The sequence below is a fragment of the Triturus cristatus genome, chromosome 8 (assembly GCF_964204655.1).
Source record: "Triturus cristatus chromosome 8, aTriCri1.1, whole genome shotgun sequence".
Classification (NCBI taxonomy): Eukaryota; Metazoa; Chordata; class Amphibia; order Caudata; family Salamandridae; genus Triturus; species Triturus cristatus.
The window spans coordinates 152,280,474-152,305,599 of NC_140591.1; the positions used below are offsets into that span (position 1 = coordinate 152,280,474).

Genomic DNA, 25,126 nt, shown 5'->3' on the forward strand with positions numbered 1-25,126 from the left:
CCGCTCTTTTTAACGAATGGATAAACCTTTCCTCTTGTAGCAATATCGTGATCGGAACAAGAGGACAATACTCCCTGGGGCGCACAATTGAAAATGTCTGAAATCAGTTCTTAAGTGTGTTAGATTGCTGAATTTTACATAGCCCACATGTATGGAAATAGAGAATTGTCATATTTTGCAGCGTACATTGAAATGATGGTTCTGAGATGGACAGTTTGATTGTCTTGAAAATAAATTGCTGTGAAGTCATTTTGTTTGGAGCTCTGCTGCCCTCTTGTGGGCTCTGTCGGCAATGACATTGGCGCGGCGAAAATAAGGGAAAGCCGGAGAGCATAGGTTTTCTTTCGCTCTAACTGTCTCATCTACAGGGTAGGTTATATAATGTCGTGACCCTAAAGCACTGAGTAAAACAGATTAGAGTAATACCAACAAGCATTGACAATGCAATAGAAATCGCATTTACGCGAGACCTATTGCATTGCAAATAGCAATGCGTGCGGGCGATGAGGCACGAGGGGGGCGGCGGCGAGAAGGCATCAGACTGTGGGAGGGGGGGCACAGGAAGAAAGTAGTCTGTGCTGTGAAGGGGCCAGTAGCCGTGGAAGGACACAAATGACTGACTTGGCTGTTATGGGGAGGGACTAACAAGCTTAAAACGCCTGCATTTAGAACCTAAGCCAATGAAGGAGATGGGCCAGAGTGTGGGCGGAGCTTCTACAAAGCTTCCACACTATAGTGTATACTGCATGCCTCACAAGGCGATGGCAGCGCATTTGCGCTGCAACGCTAGGCGAGACCTAAGAAGAAGAAAGTAGTCTGTGCTGTGAAGGGGCCAGTAGCCGTGGAAGGACACAAATGACTGACATGGCTGTTATAGGGAGGGACTAACAAGCTTAAAACCAATCAGAAGGCAGCATTTAGAACCTAAGCCAATGAAGAAGATGGGCCGGAGAGTGGGCGGAGCTTCCACAAAGCTTCCACACTATAGTGTATACTGCATGCCTCGCAAAGCGATGGCAGCGCATTCGTGCTGCAACGCTAGGAGAGACCTAAAAAATAGTCTACTACTGGTGAGGATCTGGAACCTACTAGAAAATGCTTGATTTTAAAGAGTCACATGGGAAACACTTATGTCTGATACCAGTAGTGGCTCTTTCTGTCATTCTGTCTAGGTAGATGGCATATTAAGCTGGATTCACAAAGACTTTGCTATGACTTACTCTTGTAGTGCTGCTGAATTCCCAGAGCCAGCCAGGAGTTATGCAGGAGTCCCCCTGGCTTACTCCTGAAACGTATGATTGAGCAAGGCATACTGCAAAATTAAGTCACACATACGCCAATCTTTGTGAATCCAGTCCTTTATGTTAAGATCGAGCTCCATCAACCTAATGTGTTAGTGAATGAATGACGTTATTGTGCATTTTTTTAAGAGATGCGTTGCTTTCACTACACTGCAGAAACACAACTTTATCCTATACAGCAGGCAAAGCTACCAACTCAGAAGATTTCCTTTTAAACACTTTCCTTATCAGTATTATCTTAAGAGCAATGTGCAATTGCAGTGTGTAATGTAGGATACTGGTACTTTTGCTGTGCCTGAGCCTCTTCAACAGCACCTCTCTGTCTCTGTCTGTAATCCACATCAAGATAATTGCCTTTTCTCAGCATTCGTTATGTTATATGTCCTCCCTAACTACACATCCATACTCATTGTTTTTGTGACAACACAATTGTCCCTGCCTGCTCTCTCACAAGCTCTTTATCCTCTCTGATGCTCTTATCTTTCTTCACCCCACGCTCCCCTTCCTCACAGAAATATTTAAAGCACCCCACTATCTTCCCTCAGGCTCCATTCAGGCTCATTCATCTTCTATATTAGGCTCAATTTCTTCTTTGGCATACCAAACACATGATTTATTTAGCTCTTCCTCATGCCAGCACAGAATGCTTGCCAATTTGTCCACTCTGAGGTGATTGACCCTTTAACACCCCTGCACCGATCTCAGAATCCTATCATACCCACATTCACCCGCCACCTCAGAAGAGGAAGTCTCAATGTTTTATCTCATAAGCTAACCTGGCACATTTTTGTATAAGACCCTCTAGTCCATGTTCATTGTCCACTCTTGCCATCTGTATAAAAGGGTCTTCTGCATCTTCATGATCAAAGTTACCTTATTTATTTCTCATTTTCACTCTCTACCAAAGACTTGTTCCTCTTGCTCCCTTGAACTAAGTCTCAATACTCCTGAAAACCATCTGCTCCAGGTCCTTACTCAAGTTTTCTTCACACAAATTGCAGCATGTTTTCCCACCCGTCACAATGAATTTTCCAATCTCATCTTGCTTCCCAGGTCAGTGTCTCTTTGTTAGAAATGGGGGTCTCTAGTTGGTAGAGGCAGGTACCTTTGTCCAAGTAGGGACCCTTGCTTCTTGTCAGGGTAAGGGGGATACACACTTCAGATAACCCCTGCTCACCCTCTTGGTAGCTTGGCACGAGCAGACAGGCTTATCTCAAAGGCAATGTGTAAAGTATTTGTACTCAAAACACACAGTAATACGGTGATAACACCACAAATGGACACCACACCAGTTTAGAAAAATAAAATATCTTTATCTAAACTCAATTAGACCAAAACGACAAAAATCCAATATACATGTAGTAAAATAGCACTTCAAAAAACGTAATTTGAAGAATAAAGCGTGTAGAAAACAAATACCTCAACCTGGGGCTATTGCAACGTTGTGATAGCAATAAATCCGAAGTACAGCGCCAACCAAGAGGTGCTCAGCTTCGGGCATGGAGTCACATGGACCTCCAAACAAACAGTACCTTTGGATAATGAAGTCTATGACGATGCACGGCGTCGTGAGGTGAGGCGTCAGTGTCGAGGTCGAGGCTGGCTCCTTGGCTGCCACAGGGAGGCCAGGTATCGTGTCCGCGATATGGTGACGTGTTGAATCCAGGACAGGGGAAGTTGGTTGTGACGCTGCGAAGTTGCCGAGTTCGTGGAGTCACCCTCGGTGGTTATCGGCGGCACGATAACAGGATGCAGGTGCTGGAGATGACGGAGGTGGTGCAAGCATTGGTGTTGGGAAATGCTGATAACTGCAGGTGTCGAAGGGCGTCGGAGCTGCGATGCAGGCTGGGCAGTGCGTCGTGCACTTCACGAGCGCTTCCATTGGTCTCGTCGCTCACAGCATTGGAGACAGATTTTCTTGCTACTTTCAATTTGCTTCCAGCTCCCAAGAGCAGGAACAACCTCCAGAGAGCCCAACACTGGAGTAGGTACCTCCTGGCAGATCAGAACTCTCAGCAATAGAGTTCAGATCTGCCAAATCTGAAAATTCAGAATAAGGAGCCAGCACACACAGGCCCTTGGAGATTCTTCTTCAAGCAGGTTCACAGCAAAGTTCCAGTCTTTGTCCTTTCCTTGGCTGAACCAGCAGCTGCAGGCCAATCCCACACAGCACACAGCAAAGGGGCCAACCCATCAAAGCTCTCCAGCTCTTCTCCTTGGCAACGGTTCCTCTTGAGTCCAGAAGTGATCTAAAGTTCTGGGGTTTAAGATCCACTACTTATACCCCATTTTGCCTTCGTTTGTCATTGTGCAAGGGTCTCTGAGTCCAGAACAAGCCAGTTCTGTCCTCACTGGAGCAGTATGACCACAGGGGGTGGAGACAGCCATGTGCAAGGGAGAAAGGCCCTATTCAGGTGCAAGGAATACTCCTCCCACTACTCTAAATGCAACCAAGCCCCATTCAGCTCAGCTCTGAGTCATTCACACAGGGCCTAGCACACCTTATCCACCCCTCCACCGCCAGTGGCTGTCTACAGTGAATGCACATCCCTAGCCCATGTCACGCCAAAACCAGACAGTCAATCCACAAACAGGCAGAGGCATACAGAATGAATAAAAAAGACAATGCCTACTTTCTATAAGGGGCATTTTAAAACACACAATGTAAAAACCATCTCTACTCAAAAATGTGTTATTAAATTCTGAGTTCAGAGACCCTACACTTTATTTCTATATCTTGTCCCAATGGGACATTATACTTCTAAGATGTTATAAAGTATCTCCCATGTTATTCTATGGGGCAGATAGTCTTTCAATAGTGAAAAACGAAATACACTGTATTTTACTATCAAACATATCACAAATATCAGTACATGTCCTACCTTTTACAGACACTAACCCCTGCACATGGGCGTGCCATACACTTGGCAGGACGACGTGGCAGTTTAAAACTGCGCACAGACACTGAAGTGGCAGGTCTGAGATACCTTTTATGGGCTACTCATGTGGGTGGCACACTCAGTGCTTCAGGCCCAATAGTAGCATTTGATTTACAGACCCTGACACACTCAGTGCACTTTACTAGGGACTTACCAGTAAATCAAATATGACAATCAGACAGAACCAATTTTAATAACAATGTAAACAGGGAGCACTTGCACTTTGACACTGATCAGCAGTGGCAAAGTGCCCAAAGCATCTAAGCCAGCAAAAGTGAAATCCAGCACAGCATCAAAAATACAGGCAGTAGAGGCAAAAAGCCAGGGGAAACCACACCAAAGATCCCAAGTCTAACACTCTTGGTCTATCCTGGCAGATCACAGGAACTATATATACCCTTATACTCACTTTCATCACATCTTTCACCCTGATGGAGCTAGGAAGTAACACGTTGTTGCTCTGTTTGTCTTTTGTCATGCTCATCACAAAGTAGTATCAAACTGAAGATAATGTTATGTCTCATCCACCCTTTGTTGAGCTCATATGATGTCCCTATCTTACAGCGTGAGACACAGTAACATAATGAGCAGAACAAGAGTTGAAATTATTGGAGCTTCACTCAAGTGCAGAGAGAGGTTCCACTGCCTTACAAGCCCACTGGCTCCAACAACTTAATACAGTACTCCCAGTGGTGTCTCTCTGCCCACCATTTTACTCACTGTCCTTGGGACAGATCTGCCTTCTTTCTCCTTCTTAAACCTATGCCTGCGGCATTGATGGCTGAATTTGATATGGTCCCAGTCCAGAATATCAAGTTTTAAATATCATGCCTCAAAAGCATCATGAAAGTAGAAATATGTATATGAAAGTATGGATTTTCTGTTCTGAACTCTACATCTGATGATATAGAATAGTTTTGCAGCACATTTGTTTCTGTTGAGCTGCAGAGTCTGACAAACAACCAGACATATAGCCAGAATCAATAAATACTGTTTGTGCTGTCTGTGTCAAACCCTCCTCTTCAAAGCTGACTTGCATGTTTTGTCCTTGCAGTGCCTGCCTGACATGCCAATCCGTACACACCACGAGCCCACAAACCAGCCCAGTTTGGCATCTCAGTTTTTAAGCTCATTAAAAAGCAGGGCACAATCACTGTTCCATTTAAAGGCCTGCCCCATTTCACTGTACAATTTATTAACTGCCTAATATCACTTGGCCAGTGAAATTCACTGTCTCATTGCTTTCACTGGGAATACTATCTTCCTTGTGTTACTGGGGTCACATTAATTAAGTGCTGAACATTACTGCACTGCAGCAATTATTAACTATTGACTCAGCCTTAATTGCTGCCTAATAATCTTGCTTTCCAGATGGTGCAGTAATCGCACAGCACTGTGGCATTGGACTTACTTAGTTAATGCTCTCAGGCTATTTCATTTTCTGCACAGTGGCTGCGACCCACAAAACCACTGAGACAGTTAGAAGGGTCCAAAAGTCTCTTATCCATTCACCCCGCGGACACATCCCAAGAACAATTAGGTACGTGCCCTCTGCCCAATGAAGCGGTACAAAAGGGGGTGGTGATGGACGGAGCATCAGAACCAATCAAACACTCACACCCAGTCAACAGATCTGGGTTTGATCCATCACCGTTCTTTAGCCCACTCTGCCACCCCAGTTCAGACATGGCCATATGCAAATCAGTCTGACCCTGTGCCTCATGGGAACAGTCCAGCCCGAACTGCCAAAACATGTCTTCCCTGGACCGGAAACAAGCTTCCTAGGACCGGGTTCTGGCATTTCAGCCGTCTTCAGCCAGGCTTGCTTGAATCCAGTGGCAAAGTGAGCAAGGGACTCACGTCTGAGCATACCCTGCCAACTTATGGCGAACAAAGCGGTACAAAAGGGGGTGGTGATGGACGGAGCATCAGAACCAATCAAACACTCACACCCAGTCAACAGATCTGGGTTTGACCCATCACCGTTCTTTAGCCCACTCTGCCACCACAGTTCAGACATGGCCATATGCAAATCAGTCTGCCCCTGTGCCTCATGGGAACAGTCCAGCCCGAACTGCCAAACCATGTCTTCCCTGGACCGGAAACAAGCTTCCTAGGACCGGTTTCTGGCATTTCAGCCGTCTTCAGCCAGGCTTGCTTGAATTCAGTGGCAAAGTGAGCAAGGGACTCACGTCTGAGCATACCCTGCCAACTTATGGCGAACAAAGTGGTACAAAAGGGGGTGGTGATGGACGGAGCATCAGAACCAATCAAACACTCACACCCAGTCAACAGATCTGGATTTAATCCATCACCGTTTTTAGCCCACTCTGCCACCCCAGTTCAGACATGACCATATGCAAATCAGTCTGTACCTGTGCCTCATGGGAACAGTCCAGCCTGAACTGCCAAACCATGTCTTCCCTGGACCGGAAACAAGCTTCCTAGGACCGGTTTCGGGCATTTCAGCCGTCTTCAGCCAGGCTTGCTTGAATCCAGTGGCAAAGTGAGCAAGGGACTCACGTCTGAGCATACCCTGCCAACTTATGGCGAACAAAGCAAAACCAAAGGAAATGATGGATGGAGTGTTGAACATTGCAAGCACTCAACCCCAGTCAACTGATCTGGGTTTGATCCATCACCGTTCTTTAGCCCACTCTGCCACCCCAGTTCAGACATGGCCATATGCAAATCAGTCTGACCCTGTGCCCGGCTGGACTGTTCGGGCTGGACTGTTCCCATGAGGCACAGGGTCAGACTGATTTGCATATGGCCATGTCTAAACTGGGGTGGCAGAGTGGGCTAAAGAGTGGGCTAAAGAACGGTGATGGATTAAACCCAGATCAGTTGACTGGGGGTGAATGCTTGCAATGTTCAACACTCCATCCATCATTTCCTTTGGTTTTTGCTTTGTTCGCCATAAGTTGGCAGGGTATGCTCAGACGTGAGTCCCTTGCTCACTTTGCCACTGGATTCAAGAAAGCCTGGCTGAAGACGGCTGCAATGCCAGAAACCGGTCCTAGGAAGCTTGTTTCCGGTCCAGGGAAGACATGGCTTGGCAGTTCGGGCTGGACTGTTCCCATGAGGCACAGGGTCAGACTGATTTGCATATGGCCATGTCTAAACTGGGGTGGCAAAGTGGGCTAAAGAACAGTGATGGATTAAACCCAGATCAGTTGACTGGGGGTGAGTGCTTGCAATGTTCAACACTCCGTCCATCATTTCCTTTGGTTTTTGCTTTGTTCGCCATAAGTTGGCAGGGTATGCTCAGACGTGAGTCCCTTGCTCACTTTGCCACTGGATTCAAGCAAGCCTGGCTGAAGACGGCTGTAATGCCAGAAACCGGTCCTAGGAAGCTTGTTTCCGGTCCAGGGAAGACATGGCTTGGCAGTTCGGGCTGGACTGTTCCCATGAGGCACAGGGTCAGACTGATTTGCATATGGCCATGTCTAAACTGGGGTGGCAGAGTGGGCTAAAGAACGGTGATGGATTAAACCCAGATCAGTTGACTGGGGGTGAGTGCTTGCAATGTTCAACATTCCGTCCATCATTTCCTTTGGTTTTTGCTCTGCCCAATGAAGAGCATAGGATGCAGACAATAATATCCAGGCCCACGCGTGAGTCCAACACAGATGCCCAAACAGCAGAAGAAGACCCACCAACCACACAACCTCACAAATATTTCTCTGATGCATCAGCAATAGACAACTTGTCAAACTCTTTTCTTCTTTGTACTTTCCCACAAACTAGCCTTGCTGCTCCTCACAGAAACTAGGAGTACATCTCCCTCCACCTTTTGATGGACACATTCATGCCCTAACTCCTGAATTCTGTTACTTGATGGGCGTTGCCAATTAATGTATATGCTTCATGTCTTCAATGCACCATAACAGTTCTTTGGATCAGCCTGCCTTCACTGCACAATCAAGACCAAAACATCAACACACTGTAGCAACTGTTCTTAACTAGCAGTCTGAGGACCCATGGGGGGTCCGGTGGACCTACTCATATTGACCGATACCTTTTTACAAAATTAAATAATGTTAAAATTAATAAATTGAAAGGAATGAGGTTTATACAAATAAATAAGAAAAATTGAAAATCTATAAACAGTTTCTATGTTTGATGGTGAATTCAACAAAATATGTAAATATTTGAGCATTTGTTTGATGTATACTTGTTTTTATATTTGTGTGCGTTGTTTTGAGGTTCAAGTTATAGAAATTGCTTAAGCCGGGCGTCCCAGGCTTTCGAATAATGACTCAGCGGGGGTCCCAACACTCCAGGAACTATTCAATGTTAAGAACCGCTGCACTATAACTTTAGCACTTCCTGAGCCCGCGCATAGCACAAACTAAACACATATTTGACTTCACTGGCACCCAAAACAGCATATATCACCCATCGTTTTAGGAAACTTTAGCATTCACTGGGAGGTTCCCAAGTGCAAGCCAACATGAGATCCCATAGACATTCCCAAAACAACAAAACTCACCTTTGTTTGTAACCAGGCAAATAGAGTCATGTTGAATAAATTAGACCTATCTCCTTCCCTAACTACATTCTACTATTAGCAGTGGTTATGTGTGCTAAATTCTGCACGGAATGTGAATCATTTTCATGTCAGGGCAAACGCCCATACTACCTCCCAGTAAAAGACAAAGTCACGTTCAAGATTCAAAATCTCATGCACAAATGCTTAAAAGGCACGGCTCCAGAAACACATGCAAGAAAAACAAATAACACACTCCTAACTGCAAATTATACTCAGCAGAAAAAAGTATGCTGTTACACCCCTTCCCCCCCATAAGCAGGTACAAAGAGTAGTGACCAATAATGTTCGGTGGCAGCTCCCTGCCACCTCGAACTACCTGCCCAGGAAACCTGCTACTTCCAGTCCCCAAACCAGTTCAGATGCGGTCTCGGGACCCACCTGTTGTAACCTCTGTATTCAAGCCCCCCCTCTCCCTGATTTCATTACAAGACCGGAGGCTACTATTATGCAAATACTTTTATTTGCTGCCCAAACATGCAGCCCTTTAAAGAATGTAAGTACAGCATAATAAGTAGAATGTTGACAGTATGATGAGTGGACTGAGTAGGCTCTCATCTTCCTCTTTTGTTCGCTGCTCTGACACAGCTAAGTACTCCTTTGTATCTCTCCTGTCTATTTATGATTATTGAGTCATATTAGCCAAAAGGATGTTTTTTATGCCTTCTCTGTTAACTTTATTATCAATATTGTGATCTGCGTTTATACCTACTGTTATAATACTACTTTATACTGAAACGCTTTTTTTCATTATAGAATTTGTTTATATTCCTAACTAAACCTTTATTTTCAGGTTTTCCTTTCATCCCTTTGTCCAATTTATGGCAGGCGGAATACCTAGATTCTTTTAACAAACATAGAGTCTTACGATCTTATTGTCTTCTAATCTACTCTTTTTACCCATGTCAGGAATCTGCATTATTACCTTAAAGGCTTAAAGAATTTAGCGTGAAACATAATATTTAAGAAAATAACTCGCGATCTTTACCTTTTCGGAGCATTGTTTTCATTCAAAATCAACAAACAAAATGCTAGGAAACGAGACGCGCTTCAACAGGAAGTCGCATCTCCTTTCCGACGTCAATTACCCCTTTGTTGACTCTGTGTCTTAGAACACACAGAGAATCGAGATGCGCTTCAACAGGAAGTCGCGTCTCATTTTATTTGTCAGTTTTCATAGCTACGCTCCTTACTCGAGAGCGTTAGCTTAACTGACACAGACGCCTGTTACCGAGCCGAGCCAGTGCCCTTGAAAATAATAAATTTTAAGTTATTTGATGAGGCAAGATCGCCACCCGGTGGCTTTCTCCCCTAATGAAAATAGCTAAAAACTTCTAATGCGCTCCGTTTAGATTGCCAACAATTCTTTTTAAGAGATTTCAGCACTGACATAACTGTGAGTAATCTCTGTGATTAATCTCTGCCAGTAGGAATTACCAACATTATTTATCACAGACTAGCATTTTAAAGACTACTCCTTTAACCCTTTAATTTCAACTATACTTAAGGAAATGAATCCTGACGCTAACACCCCTCAGACAAACAAAGAACCTCTAGGGGATAATTTCAAGAAATTAATAGATGAAGAGGTCAAAATATCAGTTAAGGAAGCAGTTAATGCTGCCCTACTGAAAAGGGAAAGAATTTCCCCCCCACAAGAGACGTACTTCTCTCTTTCTGATGGGGATTCACCCTCTGGCAGTGTGCCCAAGATTAGGGGTAAAGTACTTTAGAAGAAAAAACACACGAAAGAGGCATCCACTCATGCTTTTGGATTTGGTAGCCCCCGCGCTACAATAGATGCTGGTGCTCATAGCAGCACAATAGAGAGATCCCAGTTTCCTGGGACTGGGAGAAGAGGTGCCCATAGCGGCATTATAGAGGATGGTATTTTTTATAATACCAATGATTTTATTGATGACTCCGACCTAGAGGAGGACAAATTTATTTTCGATCCACAAGATACCCCTGAGGATCTTGATGAAGATTTGGATCTACCCTCAACTTCCTCACTCACTGTTAAAGACTCCTTTGGTCAAGAGATGTTCAATCCCACTGCCATCCGACACCCTTGCAGCAAAGGAGTGGTGGCCTATGCCTCACGTGGGTAAATATTTATCAAAATGGGTAAGAAAACCATTGGGCAGAGATACACGCAATTTATTGCGTAATGAGTGCCCTCGCCCCTCTTCGGAGGACAAGATTTGCAATACACCCAATCTTGACCCAGAATTGATCACCTTCCTTTTTAAATCAGGTAGAGACCCAAGAAAAGGAATTGAAAGATGCCTGAAACAATGTCAAGATAAACTTCTTGATGTTCTGGGCCCACTTTCAAGAATACTTGATATAACTGAACAGGCCCGATCCAACAATACTTGACATTGAGGTTTTGAGGGGATGGGCTCAACGCTCAATTTGTTTTGTTGGAAATGCTAACGCAAACTTAATCACTGAACGGAGGAAGGCTGTCCTACTTAGAATGAACCCAAAACTTGCGGACCTTTCCGCGAAAGAGGACATGTGTGATGCTAAAAGCTTGTTGTTTGGTGATAACTTTGTAAAATCTCTAGGTAAATACGTTTCCACCTTCAACGCATTCAGTAAGGCGCAATCCAACATGCGCAGAGTTTTCGGGGGAAGACCACTTTTTGGAAGGGCTGACAGGAGGGGACCTGTCAGCCGTGGTTACTTCAAGTCCCAATTTTACCCTCAAGAAGGAAGAGACACTCGTCCTTACAGAGGAACCCGATCAAACTTTTATCCCCAAAGAGGAAGAGGTTCAAGGTTCCGTGGCAGAAGATCTAGGTTCTCTAACCAATCTTTCCAAGGTAAGTCTGAATTATTTTCCCCCTTTCCAAGTGGCTGGGAGAGTCAAGTATTTTGCGAACAATTGGTTCAGAATCACTCAAGACCCATGGGTTTTAGAAACTGTAACTGGGTTGAAGATAGATTTTTGGAAGGAACCCTTCCAAAAGAAAATTCCAAAGGAAATTATTCTAGACAAGGAAAATTCAAAATTAAAAGAAATAGAAATTTCTCAAATGCTGGACAAAGGAGCCATTGTAACAATACCACACTTACAAATTTCAATGAGTTTCTTAAGTACCACTTTCCTCATAAAAAAAAAGGACAAGGGCTGGCGTCCCGTCATAAATCTCAAATTATTAAACAATTTTCTAATATACAGACATTTCAAGATGGAAGGTATCCATCTTTTGAGGGACATCTTGCAAAACAGGGATTGGCTAGTAAAGTTAGACCTGAAGGACGCATACTTCACCATTCCCATGCACGAGGGATATCGCAAATACCTTTGTTTAACTTGGAAAGGAACCCTTTATCAATTCCAATGCCTTCCTTTCGGCCTATCTTCAGCCCCTTGGTGCTTCACCAAGGTCCTACGTCCAGTAGTCAGCTTTCTCAGAGAGAGAGGAATTCGTCTAATAATTTATCTTGACGATATCCTTATCATGTCTCAAGACAAGTTGGAAATTACGAAACATTTAAATACTACCATGAATCTCCTTCAAGATTTGGGATTCATCATAAATATGGAAAAGTCTATCTTGATCCCCTCTCAAAACCTAGAATTCCTTGGTTACAACGTAAACACCGTTCTTTCCAATTTAACCCTCCCTCACAAGAAGGTTACCAAGATAAAAAAACATGTTTCTCATACTCTTTTCAAAGAATCTATTTCGTTAAGAGATCTGGCCAGGATCTTAGGACTCCTTTCATCATCTATCCAGGCAATATCACCAGGTCCTCTCCACTACAGGGGTCTACAAAGGAGGTGTGGTACGAGGACTCCCTTCCTCTCTCTCAAGATGCCCGAGAAGATCTTCTTTGGTGGTTGAAAAACCTCCAAGCCTGGAACGGGAACGCTATCTTCGGGAATGTACCAGACTTTACCATAGAATCAGATGCGAGCAACCAAGGATGGGGTGCCTGCATAAAAGACTTAGAGACTGGTGGGAGGTGGTCTCTGGAAGAAAAATCCCTTCACATAAATTCTTTGGAGATGCTTGCAGCTCTGAATGCAATCATGAGTTTCAAGGAAGTTTTAAAAAACTCAAACATACTGATACGCTTAGACAACTTCTCAGCTGTCTCTTATATAAACCGACTTGGGGGCGCAAGATCAAAAAAACCTGTTAGACCTTGCCAAAAGAATATGGTATTTTTGCTGGGAACACAAGATTACCATAAGAGCCGAATTCATCCCTGGCTCTCAGAATGTGAGAGCAGACTGGAACTCCACGATGCAAACGATTGGAAATTGAACCCGGAGATCATCTCACAGATCCAAGAGGTTTGGGGCCTGATACAATTAGACCTTTTGGCCAGCAGGTTAACCCACCAAGTAGAGAGATACTTCAGTTGGAGACCGGACCCATGCGCATCAGGAGTGGATGCATTTCTCCAATCTTGGGTAGGGTTCAAAGCTTACGCCTTTCCCCCCTTCTCAATGATTCAGAGACTATTGTGGAAAGTCAGACTCGAGTCTTGCTCAGTCATTCTGATAACCCCCTTCTGGAAATCACAGGTTTGGTTTCCGGGGGTAATGGAGTTAACAGTAGATTTTCCTCTTCTTATTCCTTCATTCCCGGGCCTTCTCAAGGGCCCAGACGGAGAAGAACACCCCTTAGTCCTAGAAGGGAAAATGAACCTTCTTGCTTGGAGAATATCAGGAATTTAGGAAGATATTCTGATCTTTCAGGAGAAGCTAAAAGCCTACTGGAAGATTCATGGGCTCCAGGTACAAGAAAACGATACAAGGGCATATGGATAAAATGGTCTTGTTGGTGCGTGGAAAGGGATTTGGATACCGTACTTTGCCCTCTTCAACAAATAGCCAACTATCTTGCTCATCTCTTTGATTTAGGTTTTTCCTTTAGAACTATCAATTGCTTTAGATCTGCAATTTCTTCAGGTCACGCTCACATTAATAACCTTCCCATCTGTAGCAACTCCATTGTCAAAAGAGTTATGAAAGGTATCAGACTAAGAAGACCTCCCAAAGCAAGTTATCATTCCCTTTGGGATGTTAATCTTATTTTTAATTTCTTTCCTGGCCTCCCAACGATACACTTTCACTTAAAAGGATATCAATGAAATTGGCTACTCTCCTATGCTTAATTTCCTTTAGAAGGGTTTCTCATATTAGAGCATTGGAAATTTCTAACAGATTTTACTCATCTGAAGGGGTCCATTTTGACCTCTGGAAAAGAACAAAAACAACGTCTGAATCCATCTTTTATCCCTATTTCCATGAATGCGAAAAACTATGTGTTGTAAATTGTATGAAATGCTATGAAAACATGATTTCAAATTTTAGAGGTATTAATTGCGATCAACTCCTTTTATCTTATGTAAGACCCTTTACACCTGTAAGCTCAGCTACCCTTGCCAGGTGGATAAGGATGATTATGCACGAAGCTGGAATTGACCTATCCAAATTTGGAGCTCACTCCTCAAGGGGTGCGATGGCTAGCAAAGTATTTTGGGCAGGAGGTTCTCTTCCCGAAATACTTAAAGCAGCAGATTGGTCCAACGCAGCTACCGTCTCTAAGTTTTACTTGAGACCAATTGAGCATGTTAGCATTGTAATTATACATAGCTTTAAACATGCATAATGGTAGCCTCCGTTCTTGTAATGAAATGACGATTCTCCAATTATTATGCACAGAGAATCTTGATTTCATTAAAGACAAACGGAGGCTAACATTATCACACCCTTCTCTCCCTGAAGAGGTCTGGGATCAATTCATTTACATCTTTGATGTATTAATATTTTTTCTGCTTTTAGATTATTACTGTAATACTTTACTGTACATTACTTTAATAGTCCTTATACATTTCACTATACAATCTGCCTTTTTTATCCTCAGATAACAATATTAAAGACTAATCAGATTTTTTGGGAGTTTCTTCAAGTTGTTCAGCTGTGTCATCGCAGCCCACGAGGAAGATGAGAGCCTACTCAGTCCACTCATTATATTGTCAACGTTCTACTTATTATGATGTACTTACATTCTTTAAAGGGCTGCATGTTTGGGCAGCAAATAAAAGTATTTGCATAATGTTAGCCTCCGTTTGTCTTTAATGAAATCAAGATTCTCTCTGCATAATAATTGGAGAATCGTCATTCTCCCACACTTGGGAATTGTCAAACATGCCTTGTCTGTATTGTAGAGCGTGTTATCAGCCTTGCAAATGCCTTTGGACATCCTCCCAGCCATGACACCCCAGACCCTGAACTATGTAACCACTATGTAACCTATGTAATTATGCATACAGAACCACATACACTGTGTAATCAAGTAACCTTAACCATCTAGCAAAACCTTGAACTATGCAATGTCCGACCCATGTCCTTGCTGTGCAGTAGTCAATCTCAATCATTGTAACTGGTGTCAGGTCACCATGTGTTCCAACTCAATACCTCTACACAGAGACGCAATTACCTTTTGAATCTTAACCCTGGGCGTAGTTCGCGAAGTTGCGCTACGCGTAGCTACGCAAAGTGCACTTTGCACTACGCGAGCTACGCGTAGCACTTTGCGAACTGCGTAGTACCCTGTTCGCACTGTGCAAGATGCCATTTTCAATGATTGCACAGTGCGGACAAGCATCCGGCACTGTGCAATCATTGAAAACGGCATCTTGCACAGTGCGAGCTGTATTTTTCTGCAGCTCGAGTAGACCTTTACTCGAGCGGCAGCTTTCTCAACGCGGACTGGTAGTTTCTCATCGCGAGCGGTCCTTCACATCTAACATGGGCTTCAATTGGAATTCCATAGAGCATATTATCAAGCCCATTATCGCCGTTTTAGTGACAGTTTTCTGCCGCCAAAGCGGCGATAATTTTATCGCCTGTCTTGATAATATGCCCCCAAGTGATTCCATGAATCAAAGCCAATACCGGCTTATGAGCTCCCTTTACACTTGCAGATTGACCCGCTGTGCACATTTACATTTCTTTCAAGTAAAGAGGCACCCTGGCAGGAAGACTTGTTTAGCTGTCTGCCCCTCCTTCGGCTTCACCGCACATGAGACTCACCGCCTTCCACTTCAGCTGAAGCATTTCAGCTCTCGGAAATAACTGTCCTGGGAAGGTTATCTTTTCATAGAAAGTAGGGGACCTGTTTTCCTTAAATCAAAAAATGTATGGCACCTTGTGCCCTTCCAATCCCACATTCTTCAACCACTGTTCTTATTAGAAGGCTTTCCTTCCTAAACTTGCGTCGGCCAGAAGCGTTTCGGGTTTAGTATGTTTCTGATTGGTTGATTTGTTTCCTTCAATTTAAGACGTTGCTTACATTCAGGGAACTACTTTTTTGATTTTGTTTGAGACTGCCATGGCAATGCATGTGATTTATTTGTCTCTTTTCTGTGTGCTGATTCACCCCTCACATCCAATCTACCCCAGCCCACCACACCCACGCTCGCCCTCTAACTACCCCCACCCTTTCCCATCCTGCTCAACTTTATTTTAAAACTCCTCTCCCCTCCTTTTTTTTTTTTTTAAACTTTATTTTGACATTTTAAGACAAAGTAAACATACAGCTGTGTTACAAGGAGCGCCATTGCGCACACATCTCAATGTGGGCGATACATAGAAGGCCGGAAGGATGTAACGAAAACACATACTTTGCATGGGTGGCGTGGACAGCAATACAAACCCAGTGTAAAACATTATCTATAATACGGAATCCAAGAGGCCACTGCAAGGGGTAACGACCCTTTTGGGGGGGGGGGAGCACCCACACCACACCTCTCACATCAACACACCCTCCCGCAAGCCAGAAAGGAGACCCACACCTTAAGCGCAAACAGTACTAGCACACCCCGGAAGCATTCTCGGGCAATTACCCTCAAGCGTCGCAGTTCACAGTACGAGCTCATTCAGCATCCTGACTGCCATCCGGGGCCATCGTCCCAGCAAGGAGATAACATTGTAGCGGGGCCCATATATCAGCGGGCCGCGACGTGGGCGGCATGAGCTCAGAGTACGTTCAGATCTGATCTTGACAGTAAACAAGATCTCGCATCCAGTCCTTGAATTTTGGGGCCCTGCCCGTGCCCCATCGACACGCCACTCTCCTTTTCGCAAGCAGAAAGGCAAGCGCGTTGAATTTGCGGTGCGCCGCCTGTATAGGCTCTACATAACCCAGCAGGGCCAGGAGAGGGGAGGGCAACAATATTGTATCGATCATCTTTGAGAGCGCCTCAAACACCTGGCACCAATAGCGGTGAACTGCATCACACGTCCACGCCAGGTGAAGAAAGTCCGCACCTGGAGCCCGGCATCTGTCGCAACTATCATTGTCGCGAAGCCGATATCTGTAAAGTCTGGCGGGCGTGTAGTAGAGCCTATGAAGGTATTTGTAATGGATAATCCTGAGGCGGCTACTGGAGGAGACGCGGTCCGTCTGCATCAGGCAGAATTGCCACTGTTTATCCGTCAACGGGGCATGTAACTCTCCGTCCCACTTCTCCCTGGCTGCCAACTGTGGCGCCTGCGTGGAGGAGTGGACCGATCGGTATATTTTGGAGACAAGCTTAGCTGGAGTGTCATCGCTCAGTATACGATGCAGCGGAGCCAAATGCGGGGGCTCCTGGGGGAAGCAGGGCATAAGGGCTCTCAGCCCCTGCCGGAGGCGGAGGTATAGGAAAACATCGAGGGGAGTAGGCTGGATGGTGGCATACATGTGCTCCATGGACCGGAACGTGCCGTTATGGTACAGGTCGCCCCACGTCTTCACGTGAATAGCTTGAAGCAATTTTCGGAACCCCGCCTCCTGCAGCAGGGGCATGCTTGGGTGGTAAACAAGAGGCAGGAGTGGCGCGTACACCATATCCAGCTCTAGAGTGGCAGCCAACTTAGTCCACGCAGTCACCGTACTGACCAGTGTCGTGGGCGTCTTATCTCTGCCTGTCGCCGGTATGTACAGCGCGCCTTCTATGGGAATGGGGTGTGCCAACCAATGTTCAGCCGCTAGTTGGGGCATATATCGAGGCTGCTGCATCCAATAGTAAGCATAGTGCGCCTGGGCTGCCTGATAGTAGAGCTCAAAGTTGGGAATGCCAAAACCACCCTGCTCAAAGGGCCTGATCAGGATTTCCCACTGGAGCCGGGGTGACTTACCGCCCCAGACTAATCTAATAAGTTCCGAGCGGAGTTGTCGAAAGAAAAAAGCACCAGGATAAAAGGGGATATTCAAAAAGAGGTACAGCAGCTGCGGCAAGATCACCATCTTAATCAGTGAGGACCTGCCAGCCATTGAAAGGGGTAAGGTGATCCATCGAGTGATGGAATCCGTAATGCGGGACAGTGCCGTCCCATAGTTAGCCCTCATGAGTTCATCTCTGTTTTTTTCAATGCGGATGCCCAGGTATTTAAAGTCCCCTTCACACCAGGCAAGGGGGAAGTCAGGCACAAATCTTCCAGTGGAGGCTGTCAGGGGAAACAAACAAGACTTGCTCCAGTTGATCTGGATACCGGAAATCATGCCAAACCGAATGAATTCACGGAGGATCGGGTTAAGATTTTCCTTCGGCTCCCGCACATAGAGGGTGATATCGTCGGCATACATGGATATGAGTATCTGCCTCTGGAAGCACCGCAATGCTTTGTCACGATGGTGTTGCCGCAGTTTGGCCGCCAGAGGCTCCATGGCCAGAGCAAATAATAGGGGCGAAAGGGGGCAGCCCTGCCTGGTGCCCCTGGTAATAGGGAAGTCAGAGGACAACCTCCCATTCACGAATACTTTGGCCATAGGGGCAGTATATAATAACTTAATCCACGAGATGAATACAGCCGGGAATCCCATGCGCCCCAAAACTTGGAACAGATAGTCCCATTCAAGGGAGTCGAAGGCTTTCGTGGCATCCAGGAACACGGCGGCCATTGGCAGATCTTCATGCACAGAATTAAGGATCGAGAAGAAAGTGCGTAGATTATGAGTCGTGGCCCTACCTGGCACAAAACCGGCCTGGTCGGGCAGTATCAGGTTGGGGAGTAACAGATTGATGCGATTGGCGATGAGCTTGGCTAAAATTTTCACATCACAATTGAGGAGGGAGAGAGGTCTGTAGGAGTCGCAGTCGCTGGCCTCCTTCCCCGGCTTAAGGAGCGACGTGATGAGGGCCATGCGCATCGATGGGGGGAGATGACCCACCTCCAATGCATCCTCGTAGACTTCTCTCAACACCGGGGCCATAAAGTCAATATAAGTTTTGTAAAATTCAATGGGTATCCCGTCGAGTCCGGCGGTTTTACCCGACCTCATCTGCATAATGGCCTCCTTCACCTCGTCTAGCTCAAAAGGGGAGCTCAGAAACTCCCGTTGCGCATCGCTAAGCCACCCCAGGGACACATCGTCAAGGTAATCATGCAGTTGGAGCTCCCCAACCCTAGTGGACGCATAGAGCACACTATAGTGGGCTACAAATGCGTTGAGGATATGTGCGGTCTCACTGTACCGTGTGCCATCCACCCCGACAATCTCCATGATCGTATTAGGCGGTCGTGCTAGCCTCATCGTTGCAGCCAGGGCTTTCCCCGGCCTCTCACCCTCACCGTAACTCCGGGCAACCCAGTACTTGCCTCTAAAGTTTGCCTCCCGGGTGGCCTCCGCAGTATACTCAGAAATTTTGTCCCGAATGCTCGCCAGCTTGGCATCATCAGGGCTGGCCGCCAGCAACGTTTCCAGCGCCCGAAGGTCATCCTCCAAGGTGCGCAGGCGCGCCATAATGCTCTTCAGGACACCGGACCCCTTGGCAATACACATACCCCGCAGGGTCACTTTGAAAGCATCCCAGATAGTCTCAACGTCCTGCACAGAGTCCTTGTTGCGCTCAAAGAAAGCCAAGCATTCCTCCCGCAGCTCCTCTTGAAAAAGGGTATCGAGAAGCATCATGGGCTGCAGATGCCAGGCCGCCAGAGGGGGGCCTAGCTCCGCCGCCCTCAGTGTGACTCGCACCGGCGCGTGGTCCGAGAATGTACGGAAGGTGTCGCGCTCCAACCAGCGCCACATGAAATTGTGGGGTCAGGAGAACGTAATCGAGCCTGGCCCAGGAGCGCGCCTGCGCCGTGAAGTGAGTACCCTCGTGGCCCTCCGCATGGAGGTGTCTCCATGCGTCAATCAGCCTGTGCTCCGCAATGATGTCCTGAAGGATCTCCCGGGACCGTGTATAATGATGCGAGGCCGGGTGGGACCTGTCAAGCGCCGGGGCAAGTGTGACGTTGAAATCTCCCCCCATATGAGGTGCTGCGTACCCACACCTATTATATCCGCACCAAGGTCAACGAAGGAGGCAGGGTCGTCCACGTTGGGACCATAGCATCAGGCCAGAGTAACCATTCTATATCCCAGTCTCCCCCACATCAGGCAGAATCGGCCTTGGGCATCGCTTTCGTACCCGCCAGCACGAAGGGGGTGTTCCGTTTAACCAATATAGCAACACCACGAGAGTATGAGGAGTAAGAAGAAAAGGTAGAGTATTTCGCCCATCTATTAGCAAAGGTAGGTGCAGCCTGCGCCCGGAAGTGGGTCTCCTGAAGAAATGCAATGTGTATGGCGTGGCGATCTAAGTAGGAGAGGATGTGTCTCCGCTTTCTAGGGTCCCCCAGGCCTCTGACATTCCACGTGAGTATGTTCAAATCAGTGTCCCCCATAGCCAGGTCGACCCAAAACAGGCAGGAAGTGCAGCGGCAAAGGGGCCTCTTTCAGTCATCCCCCATCTGTCGCGCGCGCGATTTGCTCTACACACCATGCTCCAAAGCACCAGCGCTCCACAGTCTACAACACCGGCCAAGCCTAGGCAGAATCTACCCTCAACAAATGTGTACCCACCACGTCCCCTCAGGGGACCATGCCGCAAACAAACATCAAAAGCGTGAAATAATTCCATGGACGGCAGCGTCCCGAACACAGCTGTATCAAACATAGCAACAACATCAAGAAACATCCCCGGTCTCCAAACCAACCCGGCTGCCTGCCCCAGCAGATACCCAGCACCAGGCTCCAGTGCCGAGCAACGGGGAGAAGCGAGGCACTCAGTCCCCCAGAACCTTGACCTCAGATCCCACCCTACTGACCCGAAAGCAGACCCACAACGCCACAGAGCTAAGGAGTCCCACAAAGCCCCGAGTCCCACCACCCCACCCCACACCCACTGAAGCAACCCCAACTCGCCAGAAATGTCTACCCACCCCCCACCCGTCTGAACCCTCAGAAAGCTCAACAGGAGCAACTCAGTCAATAGAGTCAAGGGGGTACACCCTACAGGGGTCATCCAGAGGGCACACAGATCCACCCATGCCTGCCCGTAGCCCACCATAGTCATAGAGGGAGGGAGAAGGGTGGTGCCTGGCATACATTACCGATCCCTGTCCAGCACGCGACCAGGCCAGACTCGCTCAGTCAGTACACAGCCCATCAAGTGGCCCACAGGGGCGGGCAACCAGGAAAAGCACAGCGAAGCCGTACAGTAATGCAGGGGAGTGATCCCGGTAACCCACAGGCAAGCAGTCAATGTTCGTTCTCTGGGGCCGCGTCCTCCTCATCAGGCCGGTCACGACGCGTTTTCCGCAGGGATTTCAAAAAGTCCTCCACCTGCTGCGGGTTCGTGAAGAAATGTTGCTTCGCTTGATGGGTGACACGCAGCTTCGCCGGATAGAGCAACGCATAGTCGATTTGGAGAGCTCGCAGCTTTTTCTTAACATCCACAAATTTACGACGCTGTTCCTGCACAACAGGCGTGAAGTCTGGGAAGACGGTGAAGCTGACACCTTCACAGGACAGATTCTGGTTCGTACGCGCAGCCCGCAGCGCAGCATCTCGGTCGCGGTAGTTTAGAAGCCGCGCGATGATGGGCCGGGGTGGGGCGCCGGGACGCGGTCGCGGGCCAAGTGAACGGTGCGCCCTCTCCACGATGAACTGTTTAGAGAAGGCGTCCGCGCCAATAGAGGCAATGAGAATCCTCTCCACATAATCCTCCATGCGCCCTGTGTTGGTGGACTCTGGCACACCCACCACGCGAATATTATTACGGCGGCTGCGGGCTTCTAACTCCTCATTCTTAGCAGCTATAATGCGCAGGACATTGTCCATTTTTGTGAGCTGTGTAGAGTGGGAAGCAGTCGTATCTTCGTTCTCCGAGATCCGCCGTTCTCATTAAGGCGCTCCTCATGGGCATCGATTTTCTGTGCGTACGCATCCATACGGGAAGTAAGACGGTCCACCTTATCCACCACGGTGGCAAAGCCCTGCCTCATCTCCCGCATTATCTGTTGCAGATCCAGTGGCGGCGGGGCCGCGTCCACATCCAGCACCGGGGGAGCCCGTGCGCCTCCATCATCCGGCGCACTCCGCAGCCCCGTTTTCGCAGCTGGGGCAGCAAACGACAGCTTCGCCTGTTTAGCGTCATGCTTGCCCATCGTGGGCTCGTGGTAGGGGGCCGCCTCACACCCCAGAGTAGCCAAGGTCGCCCCCGTCGCTGGCAGGTCAGAAACAGGGGCTTGCAAAGGGCAGTGCAGCCCAGGTAGGCGCCGGTGCAGACGACGGACCCACCCGGCAACGTAGGTGCAGCACAGGAAGGGAGCCCCACGACAGCCCGCACCGTCCCAAGGGCGGAATTAGTCAGCGCTCCGCTGCGGGCCCCGGCCGCCCGTGCACAGGAAGGAGGCAAGCCCACGAAGAGTAACCCCCACGTCAGGGACACCAGCAGAGCACCAGCAGGGTGGCCTCCAGGCCACAGCGAGGGGAGGCGAGGGGAATCGGTAAGGAGCAGGCCTCAGGGGTCTCCAGCAGCAGTGAAGGCTCGGTCCGTGCAGCACTAGGCCATCGTGGCGTATCCCTCCTCCGCCAGCAGCCCCGTCGAAGTCACGGCTCAGCGCCACCTCCGTAAGGCCTCAGAGTCCCGCCGCAGCGAGTTCAGCAGGAGGGATGCGGGGAGTCCGGAGCACCCTCGGCGGCGAGTCAGCAGGGCCCAGGTAAAGCAAGGGGGGGGGGAGGGGGCATCCATCCGTCACAGCCCCAAACAGCAGTCCGTCCAGTCCAGGATGGGGGGGTGGCGGTTCACCTCCGGCGCCACGTAGAGAGACCCCTCCGGCCACCAGCACCGCTCGTCCCCAAAGCGCAGGATCACTTCACTCCGCCGCCGGGCACAGGCAAGTCACACGGCAGCGGGGGGTGGGAGGGGGCCAAGCCAGGTACGAGAAGAGTCCGTAGCCCCTCCGCTCTTCGCCGCCTCTGTCCCCCGTGCAGCCTCCTCGATCCCCACAGCAACGGTCGCCGCATCAGCAAGGGGCAGGCCGGGGCCTACCTGCCTCGTGGACAGCACCGGGAGCGCGTAGCTCCAGATCCCGGCCGCCGCCACCACCACGCCTCAGCCACTGGTCCGGCAGAACTTGCAGCGCCTCGCACAAAGTCCTCGAGGGTCTCTCGGCTCCCAAACTTCCGTCGGGGCCGCCGGGGACCAGCAGCCACAGGTACACCCGGTCACGGTCCGGCAGGCGATCAGTTAAGTAGGATAATTGTAGGATAGTGTGTCCAGGCAGCAGGAGCCTCACCGAAGTGCGGCCATACTGCGTGCGCGCCCTCTAGCGCCCCCCTCCTCTCCCCTCCTTCCTTAGCTCTTTGGTTGTAGCCCTCCTCTTGACACCCCTTCTCCCGTTTTTCTCTTTTCCCTGCCACCCCTTGTGTTCCTAAACACGATCACTATTTGCTGAAACCTACTGTTACTGAACACCATCTGTGTTGAGACATTTTTCTCACTATGATTTTGTGGCATTTTTATTTACCACGACAGATTACAACACAATTATGTTTCAGTAACAGCTCTCAAATTAAAATTTGTATCTTATTTCTTTCTTTGTATTTTTCTAAATTTAAGGCAGGTCTGGTGTTCCAGATGGGAGACATCCATTACAACGCGATCTTTACACGGACATAAATTTACAATGTGGTCATTACAATGCAAGTCGTTACAACGACTTGCGCTGTTACGTAGGCTGGAGTTGGAATAGTAAATCATACTATTCCTAATCCCAGTGCCTCTAGCACAAGTCGTTGTAATGACTTGTGTTGTAATAACCGCGTTGTGAACGTATCATGGTGTAAAGACCGCGTTGAAACATCATACATTCATTCCAGACAGTTGCTGCCAGACAGAGGGCTATGCCCTGTGCTTAATTTGAGCCGATGGATGCATGTGGGGTCCAGTGGCACTCATTTTTGGGGACTGACACTTCACTTTCTAAATCAGACTCTAATGCTTGAGAGAAAGATGTAAAAGGGCAATAGAAGGAAGAGACAGCAGGGATGAAAATGAACCTCTAAGGGGTGTAACACAGGCCCCCGCAACCACCTCGGTGCAGGGCGCCCCTAAGCTCCAGGGGGTCCCCTCAGCACAGCACTCTGGCTGCAGAGCTCCTGATTGAGCCCAGAGGCCCCCTTGAGTTTCGTTACGCCAATGTCTAAGAGTGAGATAACGAGGAACAGTGTGTGGTGGTGGAGAAAAGAGTCATGGTATGGAATCAAGTCTAACACGGAGCCTTAGTACTCGGCGTGCCTGGCAATCGGTAGCACACATGTATAGTGCCAGTGAAAAAACATCTTGCTAAGAACAAGGTTGAAGACACTTGAATTTACCAGGGACTTCTAGTACCTATGTAAACAAGATTATTGTTACACCTTAGTAATCAAGACATTTATTGAAAGTTCTAGTATTGCATCATCATCATAAACCAACTTTGGCATGCTTAGTCTATAGAAAATAAGCACAAACATTTAGAGTAGCCCAATAGTATTTCTTAATGTTTATGGCCAAGCCACACCCCCTGGGGTTTGTGAAGAACATTTGAGACAGTTTGACACAAGTGGGACCTCTACTAATGATTTTAGGTACTGCAGCTTTGTGAAGACTTCAACTAGTTAGATCGGACTCACGAGGAACACCTAGTAACCCATGAAGTTTTGCAGCTTTGTGAACAAACGTGCAGGCTTTGTATCTGAGTCGAAAGGGACATCTAGTAACAACTTGAGGCACTGCAACTTTCTGAAGACTTCAATTAGTTGGATCTAACTCGAGCGGAACATCTAGTAATGCCTTGAGGTACTGCAGCCATGTGGAAATACCACACCTTTTAGCTGAGCAAATGCTTGGTGTTTCAGCTGTGGTGAGGTCGTCTTTTATTTTTGCTTTTAGGATGCAGAGTGTGGGTTTAAGGTGATTCAGCAAAAGCTTTGTGATATTACAGCAGTGGATATAAACCAGTTTGGTGTAATAACAGGACGTTGGAAGTGTGGTGTGCATGGAGC

The 25,126-nt window shown here is 47.7% G+C and overlaps 1 protein-coding gene across 1 annotated transcript in view; it reads left to right on the top strand.

The window, feature by feature from the left end:
- The window catches only part of TMPRSS3 (transmembrane serine protease 3), a 283,583-nt gene that overhangs the window by 83,141 nt on the left and 175,316 nt on the right, over nt 1-25,126 (top strand). The window lies entirely within an intron of this gene.